We start from the raw sequence: 17,707 nt of genomic DNA on the forward strand, positions 1-17,707 counted from the left end.
ATGAAAATTTGTGATAATTCTCAGGTTTCCATATGGATGCAAGACTCCATGCGAGATATTCATTTTAATCATTACAAACAATTTACAGTACCTGCCATACCTTGTTGTAAATTCATTTATCCTCTCATACCAACACACAAGGGATGATCAAGTCCCGATGCTAATAAATTGTATTGTCTAATTTTGTTTTGACTTACACTTGTAAGTCAAAACAAAGTTTGCACGTAAAGTTTCTTCACAACTAGGCTATTTGTACATAGATTTATAACCAAGTGGGAAAAAAAAAAAAAGGATGTATTCCTCCCATCACTCTCCATCCAAAAATATATCCCTTATTCGCATCTTTATAAAACCTTGAAAACAACTCACTATGAAAAAAATCTTCCTTGTATTCATCTAGTTATGTCTCAATCATATTATCTCTTTTTAACTGACAAGTTCTGCAATCTGCATTTTCGGAATTTGTCATCATAACCAATATTCTACGATCCATGCTGATACTGATATTAGCTAGTCATTTTTTCTGAATCCTGTGTATAATCATCCACCACTAACACATAAATTGAGAATATATTTGTGCATAAATATATGCAATGACAGACCATTTTTATATATATTTCAATCCCGCACAAAAAAAAGGTGGCAGAGTTAGTATGAACACTAGGTGAGGAAAGCTATTTGAGAGAATAGAAGTAGATGAAATGAAAGAGGAAGAATTAGTTAGGGAATCTGTATCTAAATGTATGATGTTGACCAGTTGCTGCACGTAAAGGGTATAATGCAGAAATCGACAGCCCACAAACTGTGGACTCACTCCGCAGAGACAGCAGGAATCTTTAATTAGTTAAACTGTCCTCTTTGGACAGCATTAAAAAATTTTAAGGAGATTTATAGTGCACCATTTTAAATGCAAAAAAAGAGACTGCTTAGAATGCAATGGGTGTTGTGTGTCTTTTGGTGAATGTTTTCAGTTTTTCAGAAATATGATTGGGCCCTTTAATGGATGTTTTTCCTTAGGAGATGAGTGGTTTTACTTGGTGATAGTTTGCCTGTCACTGAGTGGAACTACTGCTGAGAATCTTTGAGTGATTGAGAGTTAATAAGTTACTGTCCTTCAGGTCAATCACCGAGGTTAGAGTGATCTGAAGGATCTTCTAGTTTTTGGAGGTGCTCCTTTACTTATGCAGTGGTCTGGATAATATCTCTTCCATGAAGATACTTCATATACCCAATGGTAGCCTAATCTACACAATCACAGCATGCAATGAGAACTTGGATCTCACATCCTTCCTAACCACCCTGTACTTAGCTTCTAGAGAACTCCACACACACACACACACACACCGCAAAATATCTACAAAGTAAGATCCCATACCAACTTCTATGCAGTTATCATATCTCCTTTTCATGTGACTCAGATAACTATATCTGAGTCATATGGAAAGGAGATATGATAAATAGTCCAAATATGATCTTATCAAAACTTTGTAAAATGAGAGAATAGATTTCCTTCTACAAGTCAGTGTGCAGCTCAACACTGCAGTTATTCAATGTGATGACTTAACTACCTTAGCAACATGGCCCTAAACTTTAATTCTCTGCCCACCATTTCCCCAGGTCTTGATTGATGACTTGCAGCAAATTTCCATTAGCATAATACTCTGTCTCAGATATGCAAAGTGCATTATCTTATACTTAGCAATGTTGAACTGACATTCATTATATTTTCTATAGAATGTGCTATTCAAATCAGCCTGCAGGGATAAGGACAATGTTCCTTATCACCCTCCCTATATTCATCAAATAACTAAATATTATCTTTAAAAATATTCCCAATATGATTAATATACAAATTAAATAATAATGACTGAGATACAAAACAGTGCGATATGCTCAACACCCTTCTCTTAAACTCAGCCAGACTGGTTCCACAAATCTGATCAATAAGATGAAAACTTCATTTCAAGAAATCTCATCACCAATCACTAATTCAAATGGTGTTCCCCAAAATAAATTCTTACTAGAGGGTTGCCAATGATACGAGGTTTTTTTTTTTAACCCTATGAAATTATGGAAGTAGTAAGTAAAGCCATAAGACCAGTACATTGTTAAATGCATGTGTAATTCATTTATCTCTTTTGTGTGAGACAAAAACTGAGTTTCCAGTGTGAAAAGATCAAAGACTCTATATAACATCAGCTAGTTAAACAAATTTTTAATGGAACTATAACATTTACTATACACACATATTCACAAGAATATAGTAATTTTATTACTGCAAATATTTCAACCAGAAACTAACCAGTCATCATCAGTGCATCAGCATAATCACAAGACGAAGCTACAACAACGAATGTTAATCCTGTTTACAGAGCTGAGCCATGTGCTGGATGCCACTAGTGGGTTACAATAAAATAAGATTACGATTAAAGCCCCACATTTAAATTATGTGATTTGAAATTAAATTTAATTTAATTATACAATGAAATTAAACATCATTACATCAAATAAATAAAATAATAATAATTAAAATGGGGGGGGGCATTATTGCTTAGCATTTATGAGGATGAGACTCTCCCAAATCTTGGCAATAGAGAGACAGTCACTCTGTAAATAGGATTAACATTTTTTGTTGTAGCTTCACCCTGTTAGTTTCTGGTTGAAATATTGGCAGTAATAAAATTACTATATTCTTGTGAATGCATGTGTATAATAAACAAAAATAAATCAGCTAGTTAAACCTTTTAGTTAGAAAGCCATTATAAAATGTTCCTAATGTACTAGATATGACCTAAACTTACATCTTTCCAACAAACGACTTCAAAGTAATCATATGCTGATGAGTACAAGTGCTTACATTCAGTCTTTGAATAAAGTGAGAAAGAACACTGCCCTGGGCTCCATGCTCCAATTAAAAAAAAAAAAAAAAAAATATATATATATATATATATATATATGTATGTATATATTTATATTTATATAAATAAATATTTATATAAATATATATATATATATATATATATATATATATATATATAAATATTTATATATTTATTTATATAAATATATATATATAAGATTATGCAGGCAGATAGCCAGATGTAAGTCCAACTGAAAAATGCCAAAGTCAACATGATATGATAAAAGGACCTCCTAGATGAGTCTTTGACTCCATGGGATTTTGGGCAATAATAATAATATAATATAATATATTTAGGTCCCATAAACTAAGGCATCTTGGAGGAGTGGTTCATTGACAAACTTTTTTTACATGAATGTTATTGATTCATTTACATTGTTTACAGAGTACAGTCTCTGAAATTCATGACCAACTTTGAAGTTTAATTCACAACACAAAAAAATAAACATTTTATTTTCTTTGCATTGAAATAATCCTACTCGCTAATTCCAGAGATAGACTAACTTAGGAATCAGCAGAAAAAAGGCTTAAAAATACTCCTTCAGCCAGTGACTAAAATCAAATCTATAATAGTCTTTCATTGGGTGTCAGTGCTAGAATGTGATGGTATAAGGGATACATAGGCACCTTAATAGGCACCTAAAATTCATGACCAACTTTGAAGTTTAATTCACAACACAAAGAAAATAAACATTTTATTTTCTTTGCATTGAAATAATCCTACTCGCTAATGGAATTAGCGAGTAGGCACCTTAATAGAATACTAATGTGACATCATTACACTAATGTAATATTTCATTAATTTTTGGTTACCAAGGAATCAAAACAGCAACAAGTTACTTTTTTCCCCTAACACAAACAGCAACATAACTAATGGAGAATCCTTAATGCAGTGCATTTAGAATCATCATTAAATCCTGGGCTATAATGAAACACAGACTGGAAGAATTAGTCATAACATGCAAATGCTTTTCTTTTCACAATACTTTTCAAAATATTTCTGATTAGTTTGAAATTTCTTATGGTGTTACTTTGTTTTTCCATATCTAACAAATTACTTTTTTTTTTCATTAAATAAAAGTAATCAGAAAAAAAAACATGCCTTACAAAGTCAATTCAAAAAATCTAGGAAAAGTAGTTCTATCGCGATACCTTCTATTGTGATACATGTAATAAATTTATATCCATACATGGTACTAACATATTATAGGTTGATTAACCAACCTCTCGTATATGGGCTCAACATTAAAAAAATAAAAAAATCCATAGATTCAGTAACCACCTAGTCAAAAAAATTGACACATATGTACTAAATAGGAAAACTTCATGTACTTTAGTCTGAAGTTTTCCTATTTAGTACTAGAAGAGAATAAATTATAGCAGCAAAGGAAACAAAGCATAAAGAAACAGTGTCAGTGATAAAAAAAAATGGCATGACGATTGACATTTGTGACTGCTGAAAACGTTTGTTTTACTGATTCTGAAAGCAAACTACATTCTATGGAATAGCATCTGAAAGTTTTGTCACTAAACAAGTTCAACAGTGCATCTTCTGCTGGCAAGGTCATGTTTCTCAATTGGGAGATACCAAAAGATTTTTCAGGGATCACAGATGATTTCGCCCTCATTCAATAATTTGCATAATTACAAAATTTTACATTTTTTCAAGAGTCTAATTTTGAATTATGACATTTAAGAAGTACATTTAAATCAGTGGAATCGGAATATCATAATGATGAATAATTTCTCAGAAATAGAATAGAAATAAAGAATAATAAAAAACGAAAAAAGTACTCAATTTTGCACGATGTAAATTGACATTTAGCAAATATTTTCATAAAAACATGTTCAACCTTTGAAAATTTGCATAAAAAATATGAAATGCAAGTTTGATTCATATTTCGGTATACATGCTGTAAAAAAAAAACATTGTTTTTTTTCATTAAATTTATGACGTGATTTAAATATTAAATATTTATGAAGGAAATAAAAATGAGTGCCAAAATATAATACTAATGGAATGCTCATTTATTCATTTTTGGCTGCTATGGGGATTCGATTAACAAACAGGAGCTTTCCATGCATAATATTATTATTATTAACCATTATAATTTGTTTAGGCCACACATGGACTATTGTGCCCAGATTTGGTCACTGGGTTTTCAGAAGGATGAAGAGATGTTGGAAAGGGTCCAAAGGAGACTGACTAAGGTAGTTTCTTACCTCTGGAATGTTGAGTATGAGGAAGGATTGAGAAGATGTAATTTGCAGAGTCTGGTGGACAGGAGGAAGAGGGGAGATATGATAGAGACCCACAAGTTGGTAAGGGGTTGTTATAGGATCAGTGCTGGAGAAGTTTTACAGAGAATAGTGGGAGATCAGGGGAGAACCAGAGGTCATTCCCTGGAAACTGTATAAAGAGGGTGTGAGTAGGGGAGTAAGAGGCAGGTTTTTATCGTGCAGAGTTGTGAATAATTGGAATGCCTTGCCTGAGAATGTGGTGTCTGCAAAGAGTTTGAATGTGTTTAAAACACGGTATGATGAGCTGTGTGTGTGATAAAAGGACCTCCCAGATGAGTCTTTGACTCCATGAGGTCTTGGGGTGGTAATAATAATAATAATTATTATTATTATCAAATTATTATTATTAAAATGTATATTATTATCAAAATGTACTTCCCATGGAGTCAGAGACTCATGGGAGGTACTCACTATTGCATACAATGCACATCCAACCGCATCTTAAACTGATTCAATGTGTCCACATTCACAACACACTCTGGCAATGCATTCCACTCACCAATCACTCTCCATGCAAAGAACCTTCTTCTCACTCCTTTGCTCACACCCTCCTTATACAGTCTCCAGCAATGGCCTCTTGTTCTACTCCCCTCTCCCATTCTATGAAAAATGTCTTCCATGTCTACCTAATAACAACCCTGACCAGCTAATATGTCTCAATCATATCCCCCCCTCTTCCTCCTATTCACAAGGCTCTGCAACTTACATTCCCTCAATCTGTCCTCGTACTCCACATTCCAAAAACCACTGACTACCTTTCAAATATTTCTGATTATTTTCTTTCCTTCAAATTAATATGTGTAATGAAAGAACGCATTAGTATTGAAAAGATTCAAAAGTCTTAAGTCAAAATGTTCAAAGATCTTCAAAGATTTATATTCAAACTGAATGAGATTTATGTAATTTTCAAAACTTAGTTATCTGAAAATTCAACAAGGATGAATTATTTGAAGGGATAATGATTTGTCGTGTGAAACTGCAATCTTTTATGGAGTAGATGAGATTTGTGAAAAGTCCATGTTTGGTTTCAGTAGAGTTTGCTTTATCTTTTGATTGAAGTCATCTGCTAAGGCCATGAGACGAATATAATAAAGTCTTCTGAATGTGTGTGTTCTCTGGCTGGTCTGTGTTTTGCAGGATTAAAAATACGAGTTTTCGGGAGTAAAAACATGCCATCACCATATGAGACCAGCTAACTCACCTTCAGGTGAAATGTTATAAATATTCCTCAGTCCTCAACAGGATTGAAATCTACGTCCTTCAAACCGAATAATAAATGTTGCATTGTCTTCTGAAGAGGGGTTTTTGTTGTTGTTGTTTTTTTTTTTAAAGAACCCTTGACTCATCCAAGCTATCTGATCAAGTACAGATTTCCAATATTTTATGAATGAGGAAATCATTAAGAAAACAATAACAAAAATAAATCCTTAAAAATTCAGTATTCAAGTGATTTCACTATTCTAAAATAAGCTTAGTAGATGCAATGTGAAACAGAAGCAATACAAACAATAGTACAAAATTATAAAAACTAGTTTTGAATAATACAAACTATAATAATTATGTCTGACAGAAGTGATACAAGCAAGAAACTAAGCCTCTTGGTGGTTTCAAAATGAGTGTACTGCTGAAGACATTACGTTTATGACTTCACTATTTCAATTGTTATTAACTACAAATTAAAATATTAAAAAGTACAAAGTTGTTATTCTAAGAAAAAACGACCAAAATCTTTTTGACGTAGGTTTTTTTTTTCAATAAAGTAAGACTAAGCCTCATCAAGCAAATAAAAAAGAAATATTCTAAATAGAATTAAATGTCTAAAATAGTATGGGCATGTAGGTGTCTATGAATTTTTTAAATAAAAAAGTCATCTACAAATTATGTACAAAATTAAAGTATCTAATATAACTTATTATCATGTTCATTATCAAATTTTTAATATGTACTCTGAAGAGGTTCTGTTCGATGTTCAGTTAGTACAAAATTCGTGTACATTATACAGAGGAAAGTCCAGTTCTCTGACAATCTTAGATGCAACGTTCAATACATGGTTCACTTTTAGCGCCTGCATCATCATCAGGAATACAAATAAAAATCTTTTTTTTTTTATTATATATAAATATATATAATTATATATATATAAACTATATCACATTAAAATTAAAAAAAAAAAACTTTAGTCCACCCACGGTACTAATGTACTATACAACCCCACAAAATTCGGATTTTAAATTCTGAACCTCAGAAAAATCGACCGTAGAATTTGGAGTTAGAAACACGCGGTGGCGTCAGTTGACTGCGTACTTTCGTCACCCATAAATCTAAAAATCGTCAGTAGAGGAATTTAAAATCTGAAGATAACTAAGACTAAGTTTAAACGAGTTGTTCCCTTTCGGGAATGAAAAAGTGTTAGAGGATCCATATATTCGGTATTTTAATTACTGTACAATAAAATATTTATAAGTGCGACGAAAAGCATTATTTTTAAGGCGTTATTATTGAATAATGATATATTAGACCCTGTAAAGTTACTATTTGATTATTTATTGAAAATATCAGCAATATTATTCTCCTTGATTGAGAACACATTTTCTCATTATAATCAGCGATTCTATTGAAAAGCACTGCTTCTAGAAATTCTACTGCCCCCTCCCGTACTCCCAGAAAAAATGTATTCCAATTGAATCACTTGTATCTATTTACGTGTGAAAATGATATCTGTAAACGTTAAAACAGGCATACATGAACTTTCTCATTTAATAACAAATTAATATATTTTAGATACTACGAAGAAAATAGTATTCCCGTAACTCCAAGACTACTAAACTGACAAACAGTGCCGTAACACTGTTCTATACAACATCATCATCAGGAATGAGACGCCCGCCAAGAGCGCAAAATAAAAAAATGTAAAAAATAAAAATAAATAAATAGATATAAAAGTCAGCTATTTTATATTGTATTTTTATATTTCGGCAATACGTCGCTTTAGACACACAAATTCTGCAACTCATTTTGATGGGGTTAATAGTAAGTATTTAACATATTGCATTTAGAGTATTATTATTATTATGATTTAACACCTCCAGGGAGTCCAAAGACTCATCGAGGGAGAGTATTTAGTAAAATTTAACTTGTTACATTTAAATTTTTCAAAATTTTTGTCATTTTGGGGTTGGGGGGCGCAAATTAGACACTTGCCACAGGCTGCTGACAAAATAGGCAAACCTGCTTAAGGTTTAAACATGGAAATGATATTCCAAAAATCAGCGATGGTTGGAAACAACTGCTTGAACAAATAGCTTGGATCCTGCTTCCAACAGAATTTGTGGTAACAACCAGTGAGATGGGAACATAATTGTCGTCACATCTCACGGTCTGTTCACCCTGTTTCCCTCATTATCTGGTTTAATGATGTATGTGTCGTGTGCGTGGGGGAAGTGCAGGTCAACGCAGTTACTATATATCTCAACCAGCGGCTAGAAAACTTGTTTTCACGGAAATTAATGGCTAGGTGAGGCTCTTTGTCGAGGGTAGCACTTTACTATACTTAACCCTATTTTTCATTACTTTAAAGATCACGTGGGTTTCGTGGAAGCTCATACAGTACGACAAGGCCGACCTTCTCTATAAAGGGACCCAGATGCAAGAAACCTTTTGGGGCCCTAAAATGTTTTTCAAAGGTAAAAATTAAAGGATTCGAAATAAACGTATTGTAAAGCCTCTTACCTGCAAATGATTTTGGCACAGGAAAACCAAAAAAAAAAAAATATTCGAAATATAACAGGTTAACATAACGTTTACTGAACACAAAACAAAAGTATTAAATAATTAAAATAAATAAATATTTAACACAAACAAAAGTAACCTGACTCACCAACTAGCGCACAAAAACTATTTACAATTAATTATTGTTTAAAGTAATGAAAAATTAATTTAAGCACATAAAAAAATAAAACTAGTATATTGCTTAATATATATTTATTTAAATATGCGATTTTTTTTTTTTTTTTTTGCTATGTCATTAATCATTTCCGAAAAATTACAATTTTTGGCAATTTCCTTTTCGATGCTTAATATAGCAAGTGTTTAAGCGTTTTTCGCACATACTTGACCGAAGATACTTCTTTATCAATTTTAATTTGCTAAAAGAACGCTCTGCACTTGCTATAGTAACTAGTAACATAAAGAAAATTTCCAATACAGTTAGCACATTTGGAAATAGTTCATTATAACTATTATTTAATATATATTGCAATATGTCTTGCGCGTTATTTACATTTTTTTGGTCCAAGATCAATTTTCGTAACAAATCAATTTCCTGGATTAAGTCTTCATTTACATGTTTACTATAATATTCTACAAAATCCCTTGAGCGGTTTTCTAGTTCATTTTTTTTCTAATGTTTTTATATCAGTGATTAATTTAAAATAAGAAATAACATTGGGTATATTTTTAAATCTCTCATCTATTTGTACAATAACAGTATCAATCACAACGCTGAAAAAGTGACATCTAAATTCCTCTACCGGGTTTAGTAAAACTTCATCTTCTGCTAGTTCGGAAAATAATCATTTTCTTTTTCGAATTCTTTTTTCAGGGAAGTCTTCGGAAATATTCAAATTTCGTGCTATTATTTTTTATTTTGGGGTCGTCTAAAAATGTGTTAAATTTTGATCTTAAATTTTGGATTTCATTTTTAATTTTATTCACTAAATTAAAAGCAGAGTCAAGAACAATTGTTTTTGCTTGAAATAGTTTGTTGATACTAGTAATTTCTGACAATATTGTAAACCACACCGATAAGCTTAAAATAAATGGCATTTCTTGTAATGAATCTAGTAGACTTTTAGCTTCGGATAATACTGCTGTGTTATCGTTAATTGCAACAATAAATTCTAAGGCATAAGTTTGTTCAAACTGTGTATACACTGCTTTGACTGCGTCTATTTTGGCTTCCCATCGAGTATCACATAATGGTTTAAGCGTAATATTTAAACGCTTTTGTATAATTTCCCACCTTTTTGTAGATGCAGAAAATGCGCAGTATAAACGTTGCAATATTCAGAAAATTTTCTACTATATATACTACTGGAAGCAGCATCACAAATTATCAAATTAAAAGAATGTGATAAGCAAGGTACATAAACTGCATGAGGGTTTAACTAATTATTCTAGATTGTACGCCTTTATATGTTCCCTTCATATTGCTACCATTATCGTATGCTTGCCCTCTACACTCCATAATATCTAAATCAAGCTTACCTATTTTTTTAAAAAGCGAATTTGCTAGTCCTTCACCAGTCACATCAGTTACTTCAATAAATCCTATAAATGACTCTTTTATAACTAATTTTTTGTCTACAAAATTTACATATCTAATAATTATTGAAGTTTGTTCCTTGTGAGAAATATCAGGAGTACAATCCATTTGGATACTGTAATATATGGCTGCTTTTATATCGTCTTTAATTTTATTAAGGACTTCATTACCTAATGCAGCAATAATTTCCTCTTGAAATCTATGCGCCAAATGATGCACAATTATTTTTTTCGTATTTTTAATTCTGTTTACATGACTCATTAGCATAGGATCATATTTACTTAATAATTCTATTGAACTTAAAAAATTTCCATTATCCGGCATTCCTATTGTTTCATGGGATCCTCGAAATGGCCGTTTCTTTATTTATATTAATTTGATTTGTTCTGTCAACAGTCGAACTTAAATTAAGCCTTTTTAATAATTCTTGCCAAGCAATAAAAGAATTAAAGTGACCAACAGAAACTCATGATCTCGAATTACAGATGACTGTTTTCTCATTTACTAAAACCATATATAAATCGTGTTGGTTGATCTTTTCCTCTTCTTTTGGAAAATAATACACAACAAAAGTAAAATACTGAGTCTTGAGCTTTTGAGTAAACTAACCAGCTGCGAAGCTGAGTTTAACCATTTGGATTTTTTTTTAAATAGTACGATGTACGGAGGCTGTTCAATAAGTTATAAGACTATATTTATACAGAAAACAGATTGCCTTTAATCGTCATCATTTACATGGTCTTTTTCGAAGTAACTACCGTGAGACGCGATGCATTTGTCCCAAAGTTGCGTCCACTTCTTAAACACATGTGAAAGTCCGTTTTCTGAGAGTTCTTTCAAAACCGCCTCCGCAGCTTTTACACATGCTTTGTTGCTTTCGAAATGGCGGCCTCTTAGTGGTTTCTTGAGCCGAGGAAACAGCCAGAAATCGCACGGTGCGAGATCAGGACTGTATGGAAGGTGTGGTAGGATATCTATGTTGTTCTTCTGCAAAACGTCCACTACACCACCAACAATATGTGGCCTTGCATTATCGTGGTGCAATAAGACGCCATTCTTCAGCAATGGACGCTTCCTTTTGACGTGCTGTACCTTTGTCCGTAAAACATCCGCATAGTATGAGCCGTTTACAGTATTATTATTATTATTATTCGTGACACCTCCAAGGAGTCTGAAGACTCATCGCGGGAGGACACCTACAACTGTCTCAACCACTACACCGAACCTCTACTACGAATCATCTCCATCAACGCCATCTACCGCCGGGTTCTACAGCGTGTTGGTAAACAATGCTTTGTAGTCAAAAAACATTATGGTCATAACTTTACCAGCCGATTTTACAGTTTTTGCTTTCTTGGGGGTAGGCGAAGACGGATGATTCCATTCACTGCTTTGTTGTTTCATTGTAGGGTCATAGTGATACAACCAAGCTTCATCTGCTGTAACGATGCGTTTTAAGAAGTTGTCGCCTTCTTGTTCCAGTCTTTCTTTCCATTCTGTGCACACATCCACTCGATGCTGCATTTGCTCCGGTGTCAAGAGTTTGGGAATCCATCGGGTGCGAACACGTTTCAGTCCCAAATGTTCAGCCATGATTGAGTGAACACTTCCCACAGAAATATTCAGGACAACATGCAGCTGGCGTACTGTAATTCTGCGATCCTCCTTGATGATAATCGCTACTGTGTTGATCATTGTCTCTGTGATGGACGTTGAAGGTTTTCCCTCACGTTCAAGATCTTCCACATTTTGCCTTCCTTCATTAAAAGTTTTATGCCAGCGAACAACACTTGCCCTCGACATTGCTTCATCGTGGAAAGCTTCGCGTATCATGTTAAAAGTGTCCGATGCCGATTTTTGCAAACGCACACAAAATTTAATCGCATAACGCTGTTCCAAGGACGCTTCCATTTCGACGACTGGTCGCGGTCGTAGGCGCGCCGAAACAAGCTTGCGTTTAGTCACGTGACACTCTGGCACATCAACCCGTATACGCCATCTATCAACCTCTTTTGTTAATACAGACAGCAACATTTCTTTATTCCACAGAAATTAATATTGTGATGAGTGGTTTCGCGACAGTAAAATTCTTATTACTTATTGAACAGCCCTCGTAGAAAATGATCTACCTTCAACAGTCTTAACGAATGCGCCTTGATGATGTTGTTTAGGTCCGGTTTTAACTCAAAACAATCCAACTTTATCAGTTATAATATTTGGCCACAAACCTGGATCATTTATATTCACTTGATCATCATCGTTATTATTGTTTTCTTTGTAATTTGCTGTATCCAAAACGTTTGTATAATCAGACGCGTCTTTTTCGACGAATCCCATAATTTCTACATTTTCGTTGAAAAGTTGTGTAGCTTGTTTGGAGTTTTCTTCTTCAGTTGAAGTCTGAATCGCAACTGCTGAAGTCGTAGCAATTTCGTTGTCAGATTTATTTTGTAGCCATGTAAACAAATCTACTTGTGACTTTTTGAGATTTTGCTTTTCTTATTTTATCTTTTCTGCTGATTTCCTTTTTTGACACCCAGAGGGATATTTTCTTGGCATGGACATTATGGGTTAGGCTTTGCCTGTCGAATAAGTAAATAATATTAAATATTTTTATCCCATGAATTAACAAAAAGTGAAATATGTACATACTTTTTACAATATTACAAAATTTTAGAAACATTCAAGGAATGTGTTTATTTTTTCGTTTGTTTACTTCAGTACATTAGTTTTACCCTTATATATCACTATTAACCGAGTTGAAATTAACGTAGTTGAGATCTAATCACGTGCAGACAACACTTCATAATCCTGAATATTGATAATACATTTCACATAGCTTTAAAAATAACTTACCGTATTTAGTGGAATATAACTGGTCCTTGCGTATAACTCGCACCTCTGATTTTACTTTGCGAAAAAAAGAAATTGAAAAGTTTCGCGTAACCTCGCACAGAAAAATAAAGTTTAATCACGTTTACCTCATGGCAACAGTGATTCGCTCATGGCAATAGATCCCATGGCAAGCCATGCGCCCTCCATACTAGCCAATACGTCTGCAGACACAAGTAAAAGCAGGTCGTTATATTGTATCACTGAATAAGGTACAAAATTTGCAGTCTGTGTAATATATTTCTCAACAAATAGTGCAATTAGAGAAATATGCACTAACTAATGAATCGCATGTCCCTTCCCCCAAAAACTATGCTATTTAGCTGCAAGCAAAAACCACATGCTGCACTGGCAAACACTAAAAACTAGATGTGTGGGAGTCTGTCCCCCTAGCTCAAATGCAGAGCAACAATAAAAATCAACAGAAAGTGTTAAAATTCGTAAACGTGTTAAAGCTAGGAAATATATAGTGAATATTGTTATGGCACTTTCAGATATTGAATTTGGTTGAAGAGAATTAGCATTTCAATTCAACAATTGTCTGCTGACTTTTATCTTTGGCTGGCGCGATCTTTTGTTAATACCGCACCAATCATATGCACATATCTTTACTGGCCTAGTTACCATGGCTGTCTGTTCATTAGTCATTCGTGAAGAATTGTTCATTAAGTATCTCAAGTCTTGTAAATTACTGCTCATTTTTGCTTGAAATAATGGGAAAGCAGATGGTGCTATTTGGGTAGGATGCACACAAGGAAACTGCTCTCTATGCGGGAAATAGTAATTGCAATATATGCGGGGATTTTACGAAAAAAACTGAAAACTTTAGTTTCTGAAAATCAATGTAAAGGAAATTTGCTTTTATATCTAATAAGTTAAAGATATTAATTGACAATAAATACTTCCAATCCATATTTTAATGACTTACGATTTAATAAAAATCCAAATACACTTTAGAAAACGGATGCGTTCTTTACAAAACATGAAAAGATATATCAAATGATGGTAAAGGAGTCAGGCCACGTCTGGATGTCTGACGAATAATGCAACAACTGAAATGGACAAAACTTGTACATCAGTATATCGCGGAGATATATCGATGCCTTGGAAATAGGATGTTTGTTTCTAATTTTCTTATTACTTATTATTATGAAATAGTTGGTAGAGTTGAATTAATTATTGCATTTTTATTTGGTATAGCTGTACTTAATAAAATTCTATTATATTAAGTTAAAATATGTGTCAGCGAAGATGTTTGAAATGTATTTTTTTTATTTCATTATTTTTTAAGATGAGCCTTGGGTTGCGTGCCGGAAAAAAGTCATTGGCGTGCCACGTTTGGCAGGCATGTTAAGGGTTGTCCACCCCATGATCTAGACCGGCGCTTCCCAAACTGTGGGCCGTAGGTTTTGTTGGTGGGGCCCGTGAAATAATGAAAACAAATTTAAAATCTTTTAAGACTGAGTAGATTTTTTTTATCTTAAAAGAAACGTATTTAATTTTTATTATTTTATTATTTCTTTTTTGTTATTTTTTATATTTTAACGGGGGGGGGGGAATCACACATTGGTGCGGGTCCACAAATTTTGCTTTCTGCGTATTTCGGCGCTTAATGAATATTATTAAATAAATGCAATTTAATTAAACTCTTCTAACTGTTTCATAAGAAAGTTAGAAAGTAATAAGAAAGTTAGAAAAAATTAAATATATGCTTATTCATACAAGTTTCGTTTCAAAGCAGAAATCTAAGAATTGCAGTTTCAAATATTTCACCTGATATTGATGTAGCAGTATTGAAACACATCCTTCACATTAAATTGTTATTAAACTTCTTTTATGTTTTTAATTCTTTCTAGAATTATTACTAATCGTTTTACGTTTCATGTGCTTGTACTACAAATGTACAATAATATATAAATATATCTATCTATATAAAAATATGAGATAATGTGCCATGTCAAATGTGTAGTATGTAAAATGCTAAAAATGTAACATTTGTATTTGATTGTTGCAATATTCGCTGTGTATGTTTTGTATTGAATATAAATACAATAAATATTATAATAATATATGTCTATATTACGATTTTTTTCGAGGGGGGGGCCGTGAAATATTTTAATTTTTCCAAAGGGGGCCCTGACATCCAGAAGTTTGGGAAGCACTGCTCTAGCCTAACCATATATAAAGAATATAATAAATATTTTTTCAACGATTTCGATAAAGAGCCAAATGATATAAATGTGTAACAGATTAGGAAAAAACTAATGATGAATCAGGCATTTTAGCATTTTAGGGTAAAAACGAAATCATGTTTGTTAATTTTTATACACTGCATAAACTCATCAAAAAGGGTTAAGCAAAAACCCTAATATAATAGAGAAACACAGAGATGTTATTATTACCGGGGGCCCTAAAATCCTGTCGATGAAATCCCTTTAGTTATAAGCAAAATTAGAAGAAGAAATAAAATAAAATAAAAAATACGTTTCCGCAAATGTGTACCGACTGTGCCCACTCGATTGGAACCCTAAAGCAAGCAAAATTTTTTTGCGGAACCCCACAACTCAATCTTTAAAATAAAAAGATGGGGAAAAAACGAAGAAAGAAATCAATAAACACTCACCATTTTACAATTTAGTGCTTCGTAAATTTAAAAAAAAAATGAAGTTCATTTTAATGTGCAGTTGTTTCGAGCTGCAGAGTTTTTCAAAGTCTGGTATGATGGACGTAATTTGTAACATCATATTATTTTTTGCATTAAGTCTGTTTCTATATTTAGTTTTAGTAGTTGCATATAGTGAGAACGTCTTTTCACATAGATATGTTGTTGGAAAACGTATCAAAAACTTCAAAGCTTGAATACAAAAGTACGGTAATTGGAAAACCAAAAATCTTAAACTCCGCCCCTACGATCTCTGGCCAATCTCTTGCTATAAAATTTTACATATCAAACGTGATGGAGGCAAATGGCGGCTATTCGTATTAAGGCGTCTGCTGACAAAAAAAAAAAAAAAAGCTATAAAACAAACAAATATTGCGTAATAAGTGAATGTTTGTAAACAAGATGGCCTCCAAAATCAACTCAGTTGATTTTGGAGGCCACTCCGCTGCTTATTTAGCTGAAAGTTCGGATCTTGCGTATGGAATATATGCTTGTAAAAGCTTCCTCTGGCCTTGATTTATTTTTGTTTAAACAAAAAATCAGATCTGAAAATATCAAATTTTAAAGTAAACTGCATAATAATTGATAGATCTAAGCCATCTCTGGTACAAAAACACATCAGAATCAAACTGTATAATCTAAACCAACTTTATTACATGGAAGTGAAACACAGACCATAAAAAAAGAAGAATGAACGGATTCAAACAGCAGAAATGCAATTTCTCAGAAAAACAGATGGATATAACAAGCGAATATAAAACAAATGAAGAAATTTTACAATACCTGAATATAAAACTAAATTAACTACTATATAAAGTAAATATACACAAAAATGGTTAGAACATTTAATTCAAATGGACAATAGCAGGCTGCCAAAAAATACGATATGGATATAAAATACATGGAAAATGAAGAATTGAAAAACCTAGAAAGCGATGACATGACACAGGAACAGACGACTTGGTATAAAATGATAAAATAAAATACTGTAATGGCGAATTATCACTGTAAGGATGAGTCATGAGAATTTCTATTCATTGTACATTTGGGAAGATTAAATAATATTATAACAGTTAAAATTTTACTTTACATTTAGAGCCACCCGTTTATGCTTGGAATATCTGTAGAAAAGATTTAGGAAATTCAAACGTCAAAATTTAATCTATGATTTTTGTTGTTGTTCTCTGTCCCTTGATCAAACGAGAAATTCTGTAAGATAATCAACTACATTTGTTTTATATAGATATATATTTTACTATCCATCGCTCTATTATGCTGTAGCCTTTGGGAGAGATTAAGAAGTGAGGGTAGTTGTGAAATTCATGAATCCTATTAGAAGTGAAGAGAAGTTGGATCGGCAAGTTTGAAGGCTGGACAATAAAAGGCACGTTGACTGGCAGCTGCTTGTGTTGTTGCTATTTTGGATGAAAGCAGATAATGATGGTGACCAGTTCAGCAGAAAATGCAACAAACTCATACATTTGTATCCCTGAAGAAATTTCAATCAAATCGCATCTCCATCTTCTGTAAGAACAATCAACAAATTCACAGCTAACCAACCAGTTCTTGTGATTATCATGATGCATCTCTACGCACACTCGCTTTCGCT

The 17,707-nt window shown here is 32.8% G+C and overlaps 1 protein-coding gene across 2 annotated transcripts in view; it reads right to left on the bottom strand.

Annotated features, from left to right (window-relative positions):
- The window catches only part of LOC150094205 (SAM and SH3 domain-containing protein 1-like), a 476,307-nt gene that overhangs the window by 77,093 nt on the left and 381,507 nt on the right, over positions 1-17,707 (bottom strand). The window lies entirely within an intron of this gene.

The sequence above is a fragment of the Typopeltis vanoorti genome, chromosome 22, assembly GCF_054136105.1.
Source record: "Typopeltis vanoorti isolate ZY-2024b chromosome 22, IOZ_Tvanoo_1.0, whole genome shotgun sequence".
Lineage (NCBI taxonomy): Eukaryota > Metazoa > Arthropoda > Arachnida > Uropygi > Thelyphonidae > Typopeltis > Typopeltis vanoorti.